The sequence below is a fragment of the Mustela nigripes genome, chromosome 3 (genome assembly GCF_022355385.1).
Source record: "Mustela nigripes isolate SB6536 chromosome 3, MUSNIG.SB6536, whole genome shotgun sequence".
NCBI lineage: Eukaryota > Metazoa > Chordata > Mammalia > Carnivora > Mustelidae > Mustela > Mustela nigripes.
In genome coordinates this window covers 131,281,676-131,300,135 of record NC_081559.1, presented here as the reverse complement: position 1 = coordinate 131,300,135, position 18,460 = coordinate 131,281,676, and positions in this window count along the sequence as shown.

The following is an 18,460-nucleotide window of genomic DNA, read 5'->3' as shown; positions in this document are numbered from 1 at the left end:
TAAATAAATAAAATCTTAAAAAAATAACTTAGTCATTGTGTTGGACAAGTGGGTTTATGAGGCATACTTGAAAATACCTTTGTTCATCTTCCCCACTGCTTGTTTTTCTCCTGCCCTAAGGGCCAGTTCTTGATTTTCTGATTACCTCCAGATAACAAAAGATCCTCTGATTGTCATCCGTAACTGATTTCAGTTCAGTAGTTAATACGTCAAACTAGCGTAGTAAGTAAAACACCTGTTTCCATTTAATGGCAAACTTTTTCCTTAGCTTGGGCTAGTTACAAGCAGCCCCCCGGTAGGCTTGTGGGGGCTGCTGGGGTGCTAGTGCTGGTGCCACTTGCCCCGTACAGTGCTCTGTCTCGCCAGGGCCGTAGTTAGAGATGGTATGGAAGAGGAGAGGGAGGCAGGAAGCTCACACTGTTGGCATGGGTGCTCCCTGGATTTGGGAGATTGGTAAAACTACATTTCTCTTGTAGGACATGCATACACGTACACACACACACACACACATACATACCTGCGAGTGTGTCTCCCCTGGTTGGTCACATATATGGTCCTCAGCCCTGGGGATTCAGCAGTTCACACTGATGGGGTCTCTTCATCTGTTTAGGTAGGTCCTATGTTAGTATTATGCTGGCTTGCTTATATGAGAGGCCACATCTGGGGATACTCAGGAATCCTTTGCTGCAACAAACCCTGGAGGCATATGCAAGGCATGACAACAAATTCTACTTCACTATCAGAGGAGCTGGCCATCATCTTTCTCCCTTTGGAAATTCCAGGGTCAGACACCAGTCCATGGTGTCTCCCAGCTCTGGGGGATGTATGCCAGGCTTTCAGAGGGATCCCACCGAAGTCTTTTCCTTAAATGTGAAGGGAGGGGCATGCACTGACTTTATACTCCAAGCTCCTCAATCTTGGGGAGGGTTGGCACTCACAGCATATAGTAGAGTGGCTCTGCAAAAAGTCCTTTAATAATCAAACTGCTTTTTCAGTCCCCCCCAGTTCTTTCTAGGCTGAGGATGAGTAGTGAGCAAAGTGTTGAATAACGGTTTTTAACCAAGTCCCGTGCATGTTCTGACTGGTGGCCTTGTGTCTCGTTTTGTAATATATTTACTGTCTTGGGGCCTCTGCTGAAATTAAAGTCAAAATGGTTTATTTAGCATCTGGCTACATTAAATCAAAGTTTGAGTTTGAAAATCCAGGTTTTATGTTCGTACAGATATGTGAATATCTATGCATCCTCAGTTGAACAACTTAAAATTTAAAGTTTCTCTTCTGCTTTCTCTTTAATTACATGTGCATTTGAATGAAGAGCTCACAGGGGAAACAAAATCTTTCCAAAGTAGAGAAGTTCTATTGCTCATTTCTAACCAGATGATATTGTGGGGAAACCCCTAAATAGTTCTATGATGTAGACAGAAGAATTATTGTTCAATCTGGACCCCTATTTCTAACAGCATGATCTTCTTCAGCAGCAAGGTGCAATAGTATTCAAAATGAAAGAGGTGATATCATGGAGCGCCTGGGTGGCTCAGTCAGTTAGGCATCTTCCTTTGGCTCAGGTCATGATCCCAGGGTCCTGGGATCAAGCCCCATCTTGAGCTCCCTGCTTGGCCAGGAGCCTGCTTCTCCCTCTCCCTCTGCCTACTGTTCCCCCTGCGTACTTTCTCTCTCTGTCAAATAAATAAGTAAAATCTTAAAAAAAAGAAGTGATCCACAACACAAGCAGTAATTAACCAAACAGCTAGCAGTTATGGAATATGCACTCTGTTTCAGATGTTAAGCCAAGATCTTGGAGGAGTTTGGTCTTCAGACCCTCACAATAGCCCCGTGTGAGGGGGCTGCTATTATTCTCCTTTGATGGAGTTTTAATGACTTGCAGAGGTTCATATAGACTTCAGTCCAGGATATCTAACCTCATAGCATATTTTCTTAAAAAGATTGAAAAGAGAATTAGGAGGGATTTGGAGTTCTGAGAAATATTTTCTTGTGAAATGGGATTGTAGAGTTTTATATGCTGTCATATTCCCTTGACTTCACTTAGTTTCAGCCATTTTATTGAATTTATTTTAAATAATCTTGCTCACTGAACATGACCTATTTTTGTGGGCATGGGAATATCAGGACAAAAGGGCAAGTTTGGGGGCACCTGAGTGGCTCAGTGGGTTAAGGCCTCTGCCTTCTGCTCAGGTCATGATCCCAGGGTCCTGGGATTGAGACCCACCTCGGGCTCTCTGTTCAGCGGGGAGCCTGTTTCCTCCTCTCTCTCTCTGCCTGCCTCTCTGCCTACTTGTGATCTCTGTCTGTCAAATAAATAAATAAATATTTAAAAAGAAAGGGCAAGTTTTTTTTTTTTTTTTGTAAACTACTTTACTGAGGTATGATTGTCATGTAAAACGTGGTATGTATTAAATGTATACAATTTGATGAATTTGTGGTAAGTATACATCTCTGAAACCATCACCACCATCAGATGTATTTGCCATAGATGTATTTATTATCTCCTAAAATTCCCTCCAGCCTCTCTTGTTAATTAATTATTTTTTTTTGTGATAAGAACACTTAACCTAAGATTTACTCTTTTAGCAAATTTTAAGTATACAATATAGTGATAGCTATAGGAACTGTGTGTTTGGTAGATCTCCAGAATTTTCTTATCTTGCATAACTGAGATTTCACGTGACCATCATCTTTACATTGTCTTCTTCCCTGAGCCAAAGGAGCAGGTTTTATAAGAACAGTGCTAAAGGGTCTCCTAGGAACTTTTTTTGCCCCTTTTATCAATGTTTAAGAAACTTCCATTTAGCTCATTTATTTTAATGAAAAGTATGGGTGGCCATTTTTCATTGCTACTTCCTGACTCATCTGATTGTTATTTTCTTAAAGTCAAGGATTTCTTTACTTAAAATGGTTTTAAGACATGGCATGGACAATGTAGTAATCATGTTTTTTTGATTCCCTAAATAAAGGGAAAGGCCATGGAGAACGCAAGTGTACCCATACCCACTGCACATTGATGACTTTCTTTTTCTTCACAGGCATGTGAAAGGACTAGCGTAGACTTAGCCTGTGCCCCTTTCCTTCCTGGATGAGGGAAGATGTGTTTAGGTCAGGCTGTATCTTTCACAGTGTTTCTTTTCTTTTTTTTTTTTTTTAAAGATTTTATTTATTTATTTGATAGAGAGAGAGATCACAAGTAGGCAGAGAAGCAGGCGGGGGTTGGGGGGGTGGCGGGAAGCCAGATATGGGGCTTGATCCCAGGACCCCAGGATCATAACCTGAGCTGAAGGCAGAGGCATTGACCCACCGAGCCACCCAGGTATCCCTTTCACAGTGATTCTTAACCACACAGGTTAAGAATCTTGCTGGCTGGTTGTGTGTGTGAGTTTTAGAAAACATAGGGAAACAGTAGACAGAGTAAGAGAACACATGAGTGGAAAGGTTTGGACAATGTGAAAATGGTGCCTCAATAGCATTCCTTTAGTCATTTTGAGTACCTTTGTTCTAAAAGTACTCTGGCTTACGAATTTCCTGAAATGAGAATGATTTTAAAATAGACCAAGATAGGCTTTCCAGATTGGTGGTGGGATTTTCTTCCTTTCTGCCCTCAGCCACCTAAAATTTTAAATTTTAGTTTTCTTTTCTTTTCTTTTTTTTTTTTTTTAAAGATTTTATTTATTTATTTGACAGAGATCACAAGGAGGCAGAGAGGCAGGCAGAGAGAGAGAGAGGAGGAAGCAGGCTCCCTGCTGAGCATGAGCCCCGGCCAGGTGCCCCTTAAATTTTAGTTTTCTTAAAGGTTATGAATCTTATGACCAGTGTGAATAAAAGGAAAGCTCTCCAGAAAACCATGGCATTTTATTGTTGTGTTGAATGTAATCCACATGAAAACAATCTGTCAGATTCAGGACAAGTCCTCTAGACCTCCTATGGACATATTGTTTCCCTTAAGAATTTACTATATAGAATGATTTACTTTTTCAATAACAATTTGTTGAGCACCTGCTACGTCTCAGTTGCTGTCTAGGTGTGGGAGTAAAGGGAACAAAATGAGACAAAATCTATGCTTGAATTGAACTTACAGTCTCATGAGTGGAGACAGAAAATGAGCAAAAAAATTAGTAACATATATATGTATTAAAGATACATGCTATGGAGAAAAATAGGGAGTGGGGATATAAAAGCTGGGGTTAAGGGGGGTGGTTTAATATCAAGTAAGAACATTAAGGAGCACTTACTGGGAAGGCGATTTTTGAGAAGATGAGAAGAAAAGCAGGAAGTGAGCTGTGTGAAGATTGGGGAAGGTGCTAGAAACACCATGACTTTTAGGCGATTTGCTGTTTGGGAGGACTCCTTTGGCTTGATCTGCTCTGGCATTGTATCTCTGGAATCAGTTTAGAGCTCAACTAACCTCTCAAAGTAAGGGGAGAGTAAAGCAGTAGGACTTTCAGGGAAAAAAAAAAAAAAAAGATGGGAAGGAAAAGCCTTCATGTAGCCTGGTGGTGGGTTTAAGGGCCCACCCTTTCTCTGCCAAGGCGATGCTATTCTATTTCATTTCTCAGGTATAGGCTCTGGTGTCTCCTTGAGTTGACTACTTACACAAAATTTAGCCAACTCTAACACGAGACAGGGTACAGTTCTTAAAGGCCTGCCCTCCATTTTGATGTCAAGTGCAAGTTTGGGGGATTCCCCAAACCACCCTCAGGTTTGAGAATTCTTTAGCACTTGCAGAACTCACTGAAAACTGTTATACTTATGGTTATGGATTATAGCAGATTAAAATCAGCTAAGGGAAGAGATGCATAGGGCAGACTCCAGAGAGGTCTAAATGTTAAGCTTCCAATTGTCCTCTCCCTGTGGAGACACAGATAGCATTAACTCTTCCTGGCATCCATGTGTGGCAGTGTGCATGGAGCTTTGCCAACAGGGGAAGCTCATCAGAGCCTGGTGTCCAGAGTTTTTATTGGCACTCAGTCACTTCTCATCTGCATGTCCTTTAGTTTCCAGCTCTTCTGGACATTAGGTTGACACCCTTAGACTCTAGTTCCTCCTGAGAGCAACAGAAATTGCTTGGCCTAACATAAATCACATCGTTGAACTCCTTGGTGGCCAAAGCCCCCAGGCAAACAAAGACAGTCCTGCTAGTCATGACATTTCAGGAGTTGAGAGATCAACTCTCAGTAGCTAAAGGCAAAGGCCAGACCTCTCTTTTGGATAAGGTTAATTTTTCACTATACGGTTTGTAATATGCAGTTATTTTTCTCCGACATTTTTGTTTTTAGAACATCACTCATTACCTCTCTTCATTTAAAAATCCACATGAGAGGTGAGGAGGCAGAAGTAGAGCTGGGGGCTCTTCATCTGCACACATGAGGGGACCACATATTTCACATTTGCATCTTAAGTTTCTTTACTATTGAATATAGAGTAGATGGCTTTAAATAACATTCTTCTCATTGTCTTTTGTCCCTTTTTGGGGCAAGAGGAAAAACACGAATTCATGGACAAAAATATGTATATATTCCGCACAAAATCATTGAAGGTAAGTAAACTAATAGCACATAGATTTAAATGTTTACTGGTTTGTGTCAGTGTCTGGTTATACAATGAATAATTCATATCAAACTAGTAGAATGTAACATTTACATAAAATAATACTTTGCAAATTTATGGTAAGTACTAATTACTTGCCTTATTTGCCATGACTATGATATTAAATATTCATAAAAATGTGATTATTTCTTTGATTTGGCAGGCATTTAGATTTCTCTACAGCTTTTCACACTGCTAATTTTAATCCAGTAAATTATCTGGAAGAAAACAGTATGCAGCCTAAAAACTGTTCAAAATTCACTCCAACATTGAGCACATTATGGACGTAAGGATCCATTACAACCAAACTTCAAGAAGGTCTTAGAAGAAAACTGAGAATTAAACAAAGAAATATGGAGGCTATCATCATGATTTGTCAGATATGTTTATTAGGAGATTTTTTTACATATATGATGGACAATTTTTACAAGTACTATCCTGATCTATAATAAACACATTTTGAGATGTTTTGCTCCCGCCGGGGGCCAGTTTAAGAGAATTTACCAGGACTCTGCCAGTGTTCATTTCCCAGCTTGATGTTCAGTGAGATTATTTGTGAAGGCACATTAATGCAAGAATCTGAACTGTCGGTAAGTGTGCTCGAAATGCTCCTTATGGGATCAGAGGGGACGCCTCCTCCCTTCCTCCCCTGCTCCTGTTTAAGTTGTGGGTTCTCATCTTCTATAAAACAAAACCAGAGTTCAATGGCACAAAACTCATATCAGAGGAGACTGTATGGCATTACCTGATTGTTTCAGATTCTGTTAACTTATAAGCATTCTGGTAATAATTTGCCAGCTTTTTTTTTTTTTTTTAATTCAGTGAACACAAAATGAATCTCTCTCATGGCTATTTGGCATTCTGTAGTCAAAAAATTCAGAGAGGGAAAGGAGGATTTGTCTTGGGATCCAAAGGCTTAAGGACATACAAGAAAAAGGGAGGTAGTAGTGGAAGGGGGTGGAGAATGTCAAGTGTGAGTTTGCTCATCAGAAAGTAGTTGGAGGGAGATGTCAGAGAGGGACCAGACACAGTGCCTCTCTTGTTTACACCACAGCTTCTGTCACTGAATCTCTATGAGCCAAAGACATTATAGAACCCAGAGTTCCTTTGAGAGCTAGTATTCAACAGGGTGAGTTTTATTAATTCAGTACCTGGAGCTAGAGCTAGGAAGCGCTCCCAGATTTGTTCTTACCTATTTATGAAAGGTGCTTGAATCAGGTCAGGGCTATGATACTGAATAACAATAAAGTTAACTCTGAAAAGTATTGTGTTTAAAATATAACCCCCCCCAAATCAGAGGTTTGTAACTTGAGACTAACAGAAGAGGACAGGTGGTGTGATGTACAGACAAAAGAGGGCCCTTCTTTCACAAACAGTAAGGAAAACATGAAATGAAGATTAAGACTGGAGATTTAAATGGGTAGCAACTCAACAAAGTTTATAAACCTGTAAGTATGAATGCTCTGCTTTGTTTGTCCTTAAAAGTGACAATGACCAGGGTGCCTGGGTGGCTCAGTTGGTTGAATGGCTGCCTTCTGCTTGGGTCATAATCCCAGGGTCCTGGGATGGAGCCCTACATCAGGCTCCCTGCTTAGCGGGGAGTCTGCTTCCCCTTTTCCCTCTGTTGCTCCCCTTGTTTGTGCGCTTTCTGTCAAATAAGTAAATAAAATCTTTAAAAAAAAAAGTGATTATGACCTGATAACCAATGCTAACATCATGGATACTTAACAGCAGGTTCTGAAGAAAGATAACTTGGTTTGTTTATCATGCCAGGAGGCAACACAGCTTAGTAGTAAGGTTGGGAACAGACAGATGGGGGCACCAGTTCTGTCTGCTCCCGACTTCTAAAAAGTATGACTTCTAATAAGTTATTCAACTTCTCTCTGCCTCAGTTTCCTCATCTGAACTGGGGAGGAACAATATTCATCTCATAGGATTGTTGGGAGGATATACTAGGAATGTTTCTATAAAGGCTTAGCATAGTGTCTGACATGTGGTGAGCGCTTAGTAAATTTTAGCTTGTATTATTATGCCTATTACATTTAGGAAACTAAAACAGAAAAAAAATCAATTACTTAAATGTCTGTTCATATGAAGAGAGACTTCAGATATTTGATATTTGCCAAAATGTTTGAATTGACTGTACTGCATGATTTTGTGATAGTAGAAAACTAGCATAATCTAGATAAGTCAAAGATGGCCACTGAAGGCCTCCCAACTCAGTCTTGGGTTTAAGCAGGAATTAACAAAGTAGACATTTCAGTATGAGATTCAGGATAAACCTTGGTTCTAGAACACTTCTGATTCTGGTTGGTCTGGATATATTCTAGACCAGGAATTCATGATCTGGAATCCATGAGTAACTAGAGTTTAGGATTATTACTTATAGATTTTTTAAGGAATGCTTGTTAATGCCTGGAAATGGGATACAAAACTGAAGGTATACGCATTTTTCTGGGCAGAAGGTCCATAACTTTGATCAGATTATTAAAGGGTTTATGACTCTTCAGATGTTCAGAATAATTGGTCCGGATCATGTGGGCTTTTAATGAGCACTACCTAGAAGCAAATAAGGTTCCAGATTCCCAGTGAGTCTGAGCGGTGATTAGGAGAGCAGGAATCTTGTCTTTGTTCTGGAATTAGGAGGCTATCTATGATGTGTTAGCTTTTTTGGCAAGCACTTCACAATGAGCTTGTACTAAACAAAATTGATATGGTCATTCTCCCAAATGTCACTCTTTCGCTATAGCCACCTCATCCTTCCTTATGTAATTGTTATTTTGAGTTCCAGTACCAGACTTTCCATTTATAACAAATGTTACAATCATGCTATATAATCATGTTAGATCTTCCCATAATTTTACTACATTTAAATAATTTTGAATCCTGACTCTGTCATTCAATTCATTTTATGACACTTGCAATTTCCTTTTAGTCATAAATTTGATAATCATGCCACCTAAATAAATATGGAAAATCCTGTGTCCATTTAAGAAAATTCTTTTTCTTTTTTGGAAAAAAATATATTCAGGCTTGATAAACTTTTTCAACACAAAACACTGTAATCATCTTTCTGGCAAAATACGAATGATATTTACAGAACAATTTTTGAGTCCCTTGTTACAATGTTGAACTGATAAATTAGGGAAAAGCAAGAATAGATTGAAATATGTTACTCCTTTTTAGCCAAAGCCTTCTTGTGTCATTGTTTTGAAAATTAGCAATGATACATGAATATGATTTGCCTAAATTGAGGCTATAAAAAAAACAACGCAAAGAACGTTGTAGTAGAGTGTGAAACTATTCTGACCCAATTTTTACTTCCCTAACAAACCCACACAAAGTCCTCAGAAAATCTGCTGCAAGATGGCACAGTATAAAAAAGCTATGTATAAGTTAACCCCACCCACATCCCTCTCCCCACCTAGGTTGCTATCGGTTCTTCTTACAATGAAAAAAAAATGTAAACCGTGTGCTTGCTTGCTTTCTCTGAAGTCTATGCACCACCTACTGAATTGCTTTTCCAAGCTATGACCAACCTTCTCAAGAGCCTGCTCACCAGGTTTGAGACACAAAGCTGCCTTGAAATCGAAGATTCGGTCTGATGGAGCCTCTCCAGTTCCTGATGCTAATCATAGAACTGGAGGCTGCTCTTTCAGGAAAGCAGAACCTTCACGTTTTAAAGAGGGGAAAATCCTACCTTCCAAGAAAACTGCAGAGTATATACCTCTTCCCTTTCCACTAGTCAGCTCCCCCAAGCTGATTTATTATTATTATTAATTACCCTGACGAGGACTTGTGGATTCACCACAAGCATCTCCTTACTATGGGCGGAGAGTCATAGAGAGCCTCTACTTCCCAGGAAGTTTCTGACTCAGGGAGGGGTCAGAGTGGTGTGCGGCGGCTGTTAGCAGCTGTGGGCACCATCTGACTGATCCGAGCATGTCCTCCGAGCTGCCTCAACAATATGTGGAGCTTATGGGAGATCCAGGCCCGGCTGCCGGGTGTCATTTCCTATAAGGGAACCGGCTGAATTGGCGCCGGTTCTGTCCTCGGCAAATGTGCCTAGTGGAACAAGTGGGGTCTTCATTTACCCAGAGTCTCTGAAAGGAACACAAAGGGCCGAGAAGATGGTTTCCTTTGTTAACACGGAGATAACATTGTTTGCCTATGTTAATTTAAAAGGAGGACCCAAAACATGAGACATCTGGTTTTTAAAAGTCAAATCTGTGCCCTCTTCTTGGGGTTTTTCGTTTAATTGGGGTATAATTAAAAACATTGAAAAAAATATGGGAGAAATCAGCTAGAGAGTTTCCATTCCAGGGACTTTCACCCCACCTGAGATCAAACAGACCCTTGATTGTGTTTAAAAAGCCCAACTTTTGTTTTGCAGATGGTGCAGTTGACCAATGCTGCCATTCTTTGGCTGGATGAAGAGAGGTCAGCCCTCTGGAGTCTGGGATAGTTTTTCTGACAGTGTAGAGAGTATTAGCCTGAGCTGCTTGAAATATGTGATGTCTAGAAACAGAGGGAATAGTATTTATTGTAGCTTATGTGCACATTGTGTGGGCTTTTAGCTGTTGAATCAGAGGTCCCGCTCTTTAAATGTCATTGCACTGCCCTGTCGTGTTGTTGCTGCTGGGAAAGAAACTACAGAAACTTTAAAGAAAAGGCATCCATGAGTCCATTGGCACCCAAGAGCACCATTGAGTTTCAGGAAGAAGGAACTTAAGACCATGCAAAGCAGTGCATTGACACATTATTTGCCTAGCACTGTTTAGAGGAGAGTTTACCTTCTGCATCTGGAGGATAAGCATAGATTAAGAGTGTATTAGTGTCCTAGGGCTGTCCTAAATACCAAAAATACCAAAAAGGGTGGCTTAAAACAACAGGCATTTATTGTCTCCCCATTTTAGAGGCCATAAGTCTAAAGTCAGGTGTTACCAGGATTATACCCCCTCTAAAGCCCTCCAGGGAGGATCCTTCCTTGACTCTTCCAGCTTCTGGAGCCTCAGATGTTCTTTGGCTTGTGGCAGCAGATCTCCAGTCATTGCCTCTGTCTTCACATGGCCTTCTCTCTGTGTCTCTGTGTCTTCATGTGGCTGTCCTCTTTTTGTCTCTCTTTTTCCTTTTAAGGACCCGGTTATATTGGATTAATGACCACATCTTAACTAACTGCAACCGGAACTACTCCAATTCCAAGTAAGGTCACATTCCGAGGTGCTGGGAATTAGGACTTCAATGTACCTTTTTTGGGGTACACAATTCAAACACGAAGACCTAGCATTAAAGGAAGGTAGACTGAAGGGGAATTAAGAAATGAACTCTGTTACTCTTCATTTCGTGTTAGGTTTAAAGTTGGTTAGGAATTAGGATAGGTGATGGAGGTGCTGCTGTGGGATTTGGCAGTACCGACTGAAGGCAGAAATTTAATACTTAGAGTTGCCAGGAACTGTGGAAAGGAGCAGTATTAGAATTAACAAGATTTATAAATGAAGGCCATGCCAAGACAAAATTTGTTGGCACCATAGATTGTCTTTGGATCTGATGAATTGGAAAAACTCTTTGTGAGAATGCTCCATCACAGAAAGATAGTGGCTTTGTGATGGGTGTCATGTATTTTTAGAGGTGACAAAGCCTACTTTTTCAGTCAAAAGTAAATACAAAGCCCTGGCTTAGTGTCATGTTCTATATTTTGGATACACAAAAGTAACATATGATACTCCCTTATAGTTAAGGAAATCTAACCAGAAGGGTTTGGGAAGAAGGTTTTTACGGTGAACTGAAGTTCTACTTTTATCAGGAGTCTCATTTTTTTTTTTTTTAATTTTTTATTTTTGATAAACATATATTTTTATCCCCAGGGGTACAGGTCTGTGAATCACCAGGTTTACACACTTCACAGCACTCACCAAATCACATACCCTCCCCAATGTCCATAATCCCACCCCCTTCTCCCAAACCCCCTGCCCCCGGCAACCCTCAGTTTGTTTTGTGAGATTAAGAGTCACTTATGGTTTGTCTCCCTCCCAATCCCATCTTGTTTCATTTATTCTTCTTCTACCCACTTAAGCCTCCATGTTGTATCACCACTTCCTCATATCAGGGAGATCATATGATAGTTGTCTTTCTCTGCTTGACTTATTTCGCTAAGCATGATACGCTCTAGTTCCATCCACGTTGTTGCAAATGGCAAGATTTCATTTCTTTTGATGGCTGCATAGTATTCCATTGTGTATATATACCACATCTTCTTGATCCATTCATCTGTTGATGGACATCTAGGTTCTTTCCATAGTTTGGCTATTGTGGACATTGCTGCTATAAACATTCGGGTGCATGTGCCCCTTTGGATCACTACATTTGTATCTTTAGGGTAAATACCCAATAGTGCAATTGCTGGGTCATAGGGCAGTTCTATTTTCAACATTTTGAGGAACCTCCATGCTGTTTTCCAGAGTGGCTGCACCAGCTTGCATTCCCACCAACAGTGTAGGAGGGTTCCCCTTTCTCCGCATCCTCGCCAGCATCTGTCATTTCCTGACTTGTTGACTTTAGCCATTCTGACTGGTGTGAGGTGATATCTCATTGTGGTTTTGATTTGTATTTCCCTGATGCCGAGTGATATGGAGCACTTTTTCATGTGTCTGTTCGCCATCTGGATGTCTTCTTTGCAGAAATGTCTGTTCATGTCCTCTGCCCATTTCTTGATTGGATTATTTATTCTTTGGGTGTTGAGTTTGCTAAGTTCTTTATAGATTCTGGACACTAGTCCTTTATCTGATATGTCATTTGCAAATATCTTCTCCCATTCTGTCAGTTGTCTTTTGATTTTGTTAACTGTTTCCTTTGCTGTGCAAAAGCTTTTGATCTTGATGAAATCCCAGTAGTTCATTTTTTCCCTTGCTTCCCTTGCCTTTTGCGTTGTTCCTAGGAAGATGTTGCTGCGGCAGAGGTCGAAGAGGTTGCTGCCCGTGTTCTCCTCAAGGATTTTGATGGATTCCTTTCGTACATTGAGGTCCTTCATCCATTTTGAGTCTATTTTTGTGTGTGGTGTAAGGGAATGGTCCAATTTCATTTTTCTGCATGTGGCTGTCCAATTTTCCCAGCACCATTTATTGAAAAGGCTGTCTTTTTTCCATTGGACATTCTTTCCTGCTTTGTCGAAGATGAGTTGACCATAGATTTGATGGTCTATTTCTGGGCTCTCTATTCTGTTCCATTGATCTATGTGTCTGTTTTTGTGCCAGTACCATGCTGTCTTGATGATGACAGCTTTGTAATAGAGCCTGAAGTCCGGAATTGTGATGCCACCAACGTTGGCTTTCTTTTTCAATATCCCTTTGGCTATTCGAGGTCTTTTCTGGTTCCATATAAATTTTAGAATTATTTGTTCCATTTCTTTGAAAAAGATGGATGGTACTTTGATAGGAATTGCATTAAATGTGTAGATTGCTTTAGGTAGCATAGACATTTTCACAATATTTATTCTTCCAATCCAGGAGCATGGAACATTTTTCCATTTCTTTGTGTCTTCCTCAATTTCTTTCATGAGTACTTTATAGTTTTCTGAGTATAGATTCTGTGTCTCTTTGGTTAGGTTTATTCCTAGGTATCTTATGGTTTTGGATGCAATTGTAAATGGGATTGACTCCTTAATATCTCTTTCTTCTGTCTTGCTGTTGGTGTAGAGAAATGCAACTGATTTCTGTGCATTGATTTTATATCCTGACACTTTACTGAATTCCTGTATAAGTTCTAGCAGTTTTGGAGTGGAGTCTTTTGGGTTTTCCACATATAGTATCATATCATCTGCGAAGAGTGATAATTTGACTTCTTCTTTGCCGATTTGGATGCCTTTAATTTCCTTTTGTTGTCTGATTGCTGAGGCTAGGACCTCTAGTACGATGTTGAATAGCAGTGGTGATAATGGACATCCCTGCCGTGTTCCTGACCTTAGCGGAAAAGCTTTCAGTTTTTCTCCATTGAGAATGATATTTGCGGTGGGTTTTTCATAGATGGCTTTGATGATATTGAGGTATGTGCCCTCTATCCCTACACTTTGAAGAGTTTTGATCAGGAAGGGATGCTGTACTTTGTCAAATGCTTTTTCAGCATCTATTGAGAGTATCATATGGTTCTTGTTCTTTCTTTTATTGATGTGTTGTATCACATTGACTGATTTGCGGATGTTGAACCAACCTTGCAGCCCTGGAATAAATCCCACTTGGTCGTGGTGAATAATCCTTTTAATGTACTGTTGAATCCTATTGGCTAGTATTTTGTTGAGTATTTTCGCATCTGTGTTCATCAAGGATATCGGTCTATAGCTCTCTTTTTTGGTGGGATCCTTGTCTGGTTTTGGGATCAAGGTGATGCTGGCCTCATAAAATGAGTTTGGAAGTTTTCCTTCCATTTCTATTTTTTGGAACAGTTTCAGGAGAATAGGAATTAGTTCTTCTTTAAATGTTTGGTAGAATTCCCCCGGGAAGCCATCTGGCCCTGGGCTTTTGTTTGTTTGGAGATTTTTAATGACTGTTTCAATCTCCTTACTGGTTATGGGTCTGTTCAGGCTTTCTATTTCTTCCTGGTTCAGTTGTGGTAGTTTATATGTTTCTAGGAATGCATCCATTTCTTCCAGATTGTCAAATTTATTGCCGTAGAGTTGCTCATAGTATGTTCTTATAATAGTTTGTATTTCTTTGGTGTTAGTTGTGATCTCTCCTCTTTCATTCATGATTTTATTTATTTGGGTCCTTTCTCTTTTCTTTTTGATAAGTCGGGCCAGGGGTTTATCAATTTTATTAATTCTTTCAAAGAACCAGCTCCTAGCTTCGTTGATTTGTTCTATTGTTTTTTTGGTTTCTATTTCATTGATTTCTGCTCTGATCTTTATGATTTCTCTTCTCCTGCTGGGTTTAGGGTTTCTTTCTTGTTCTTTCTCCAGCTCCTTTAGGTGTAGGGTTAGGTTGTGTACCTGAGACCTTTCTTGTTTCTTGAGAAAGGCTTGTAGCGCTATATATTTTCCTCTCAGGACTGCCTTTGTTGTGTCCCACAGATTTTGAACCGTTGTATTTTCATTATCATTTGTTTCCATGATTTTTTTCAATTCTTCTTTAATTTCCCGGTTGACCCATTCATTCTTTAGAAGGATACTGTTTAGTCTCCATGTATTTGGGTTCTTTCCAAACTTCCTTTTGTGGTTGAGTTCTAGCTTTAGAGCATTGTGGTCTGAAAATATGCAGGGAATGATCCCAATCTTTTGATACCGGTTGAGTCCTGATTTAGGACCGAGGATGTGATCTATTCTGGAGAATGTTCCATGTGCACTAGAGAAGAATGTGTATTCTGTTGCTTTGGGATGAAATATTCTGAATATATCTGTGATGTCCATCTGGTCCAGTGTGTCATTTAAGGCCTTTATTTCCTTGCTGATCTTTTGCTTGGATGACCTGTCCATTTCAGTGAGGGGAGTGTTAAAGTCCCCTACTATTATTGTATTATTGTTGATGTGTTTCTTTGATTTTGTTATTAATTGGTTTATATAGTTGGCTGCTCCCACATTGGGGGCATAGATATTTAAAATTGTTAAATCTTCTTGTTGGACAGACCCTTTGAGTATGATATAGTGTCCTTCCTCATCTCTTATTATAGTCTTTGGCTTAAAATCTAATTGATCTGATATAAGGATTGCCACTCCTGCTTTCTTCTGATGTCCATTAGCATGGTAAATTCTTTTCCACCCCCTCACTTTAAATCTGGAGGTGTCTTCGGGCTTAAAATGTGTTTCTTGGAGGCAACATATAGATGGGTTTTGTTTTTTTATCCATTCTGATACCCTGTGTCTTTTGACAGGGGCATTTAGCCCATTCACATTCAGGGTAACTATTGAGAGATATGAATTTAGTGCCATTGTATTGCCTGTAAGGTGACTGTTACTGTATATGGTCTCTGTTCCTTTCTGATCTACCACTTGTAGGCTCTCTCTTTGCTTAGAGGACCCCTTTCAATATTTCCTGTAGAGCTGGTTTGGTATTTGCAAATTCTTTCAGTTGTTGTTTGTCCTGGAAGCTTTTAATCTCTCCTTCTATTTTCAATGATAGCCTAGCTGGATATAGTATTCTTGGCTGCATGTTTTTCTCGTTTAATGCTCTGAAAATATCATGCCAGCTCTTTCTGGCCTGCCAGGTCTCTGTGGATAAGTCAGCTGCCAATCTAATATTTTTACCATTGTATGTTACAGACTTCTTTTCCCGGGCTGCTTTCAGGATTTTCTCTTTGTCATTGAGACTTGTAAATTTTACTATTAGGTGACGGGGTGTGGGCCTATTCTTATTGATTTTGAGGGGCATTCTCTGAACCTCCTGTATTTTGATGCTCATTCCCTTTGCCATATTGGGGAAATTCTCCCCAATAATTCTCTCCAGTATACCTTCTGCTCCCCTCTCACTTTCTTCTTCTTCTGGAATCCCAATTATTCTAATGTTGTTTCGTCTTATGGTGTCACTTATCTCTCGAATTCTCCCCTCGTGGTCCAGTAGCTGTTTGTCCCTCTTTTGCTCAGCTTCTTTATTCTCTGTCATTTGGTCTTCTATATCACTAATTCTTTCTTCTGCCTCATTTATCCTAGCAGTTAGAGCCTCCATTTTTGATTGCACCTCATTAATAGCTTTTTTGATTTCACCTTGGTTAGATTTTAGTTCTTTTATTTCTCCAGAAAGGGCTTTTATATCTCTCGAGAGGGTTTCTCTAATATCTTCCATGCCTTTTTCGAGCCCGGCTAGAACCTTGAGAATTGTCATTCTGAACTCTAGATCTGACATATTACCGATGTCTGTATTGATTAGGTCCCTAGCCTTCGGTACTGCCTCTTGTTCTTTTTTTTGTGTTGAATTTTTACGTCTTGTCATTTTGTCCAGATAAGACTAAATGAAGGGGCAAGTAAAATACTAAAAGGGTGGCAACAACCCCAGGAAAATATGCTTTAACCAAATTAGAAGAGATCCAAAATCGTGAGTGGGGAGAAAGGGGATAAAAAGAGGTTCAAAAAGGAAGAAAGAAAAAAAAAAAAAAGAAAGAAAAGAAAAAAAAAAAAGGAAAAGAAAAAAAAAAGAAAAGAAAAGAATTTTTAAAAAAAGAATACACCTAAGAAAAATGTAAAAAAGAAAAAATATATATATTAGATAAACTAGTATAAAATCGTTAAAAAAGAAAAAGGTAACAGTTAAAAAAAAATTTTACCCGAAGGCGAGAAAAAAAAAAAATGAAAAAGAAAAAATTAAATTAACTGCAAGACTAAAAAAAATCACAGGAAAAAAGCCATGAGTTCCGTGCTTGGCTTTCTCCTCCTCTGGAATTCTGCTGCTCTCCTTGGTATTGAAACCGCACTCCTTGGTAGGTGAACTTGGTCTTGGCTGGATTTCTTGTTGATCTTCTGGGGGAGGGGCCTGTTGTAGTGATTCTCAAGTGTCTTTGCCCCAGGCGGAATTACACCGCCCTTACCCGGGGCCGGGGTGAGTAATCCGCTCGGGTTTGCTTTCAGGAGCTTTTGTTCCCTGAGCGCTTTCCGTAGAGTTCCAGAGGACGGGAATACAAATGGCGGCCTCCTGGTCTCCGGCCCGGAGGAGCCGAGAGCCCAGGGCCGCACTCAGTGCGTGCTCAGAGAACCGCGCCCAGTTACTCCCGTCTGCCTGACCTCCGGCCGCGCTCCGAGCTCACCGAGCCTGCGACCGGTTCAAGGTAACACGGAGCTGTGAGCTTACTGTCGGCTCTGTCTCTGTAGCCGGCTTTCCCGTTCCAATACCCGCAAGCTCTGCGACACTCAGACACCCCCGATCCTTCTGTGACCCTGCGGGACCTGAGGCCACGCTGACCCCGCGTGGGCTTCGCCCCGGTTTAGCCTCTGGAGTGATGTCCCTCAGCGGAACAGACTTTTAAAAGTCCTGATTTTGTGCGCGGTTGCTCCGCCGCTTGCCGGGAGCCGGCCCCTCCCCCCGGGGTCTATCTTCCCGTCGCTTTGGATTCACTTCTCCGCCGGTCCTACCTTTCAGAAAGTGGTTGTTTTCCTGTTTCCAGAATTGCTGTTTTTCTTCTCTTCGATCTGCCGATGGGTTTTCAGGTGTTTGCAATCTTTAGATAAGCTATCTAGCTGATCTCCGGCTAGCTGAAGCAGTCTCAGCTTGCTACTTCTCCGCCATCTTGACTCCTCCCCCAGGAGTCTCATTTTATCACCATTCTTATTTCTTATTGTGGGACCCTTAGAGGAAGTGATACAGTTACTCCGGGATATTTTCTAGCTTACTGGTAGCTGAAAGGTTGCAAATGACAAAATCTTCCCCTTAGGGTCCAATGATTAGTTTTTCTACCTTGACAGTTACTTTTCCTGGGTTCCATGGGTAAAAGGAACAACTCAGTCACCTTATCTCAAACAAAACCAAACTCAAAAGACATTTATTTATTAGTAGTCTGAAGGAAACAGTAGTAGAAGATACAGTACTGATTGTGTTCCCGAGACTGTATCGGTTGTGTCTTGGACATTCTTCACTGTGCTCCTGGGCCCACTTCTTCAGCAAAGTTGGGGAATGATCACGCAGGAGGACACTGAGCCAAATGCTCATAGCGATGCAGAAGTCAAGTGGAGTGTGTCAGACTCAAACCTCCCTTTGTCTGAATTCAGAGTCTAAATACCTATTGCCTGCTCTTTAGGAACCAATGGTTAAGGAGGGAGCAGAACTTTTCAGGGCTGTACAAATAGTATGAACAGAAGCAAAAAATAGTCTACCCAAAAACACTTCTTATTGGGTGCCAACTATGTGCCACGTGCTTTGAAGATAGACATTTTTACTCATTATGTAATTAATCTAGA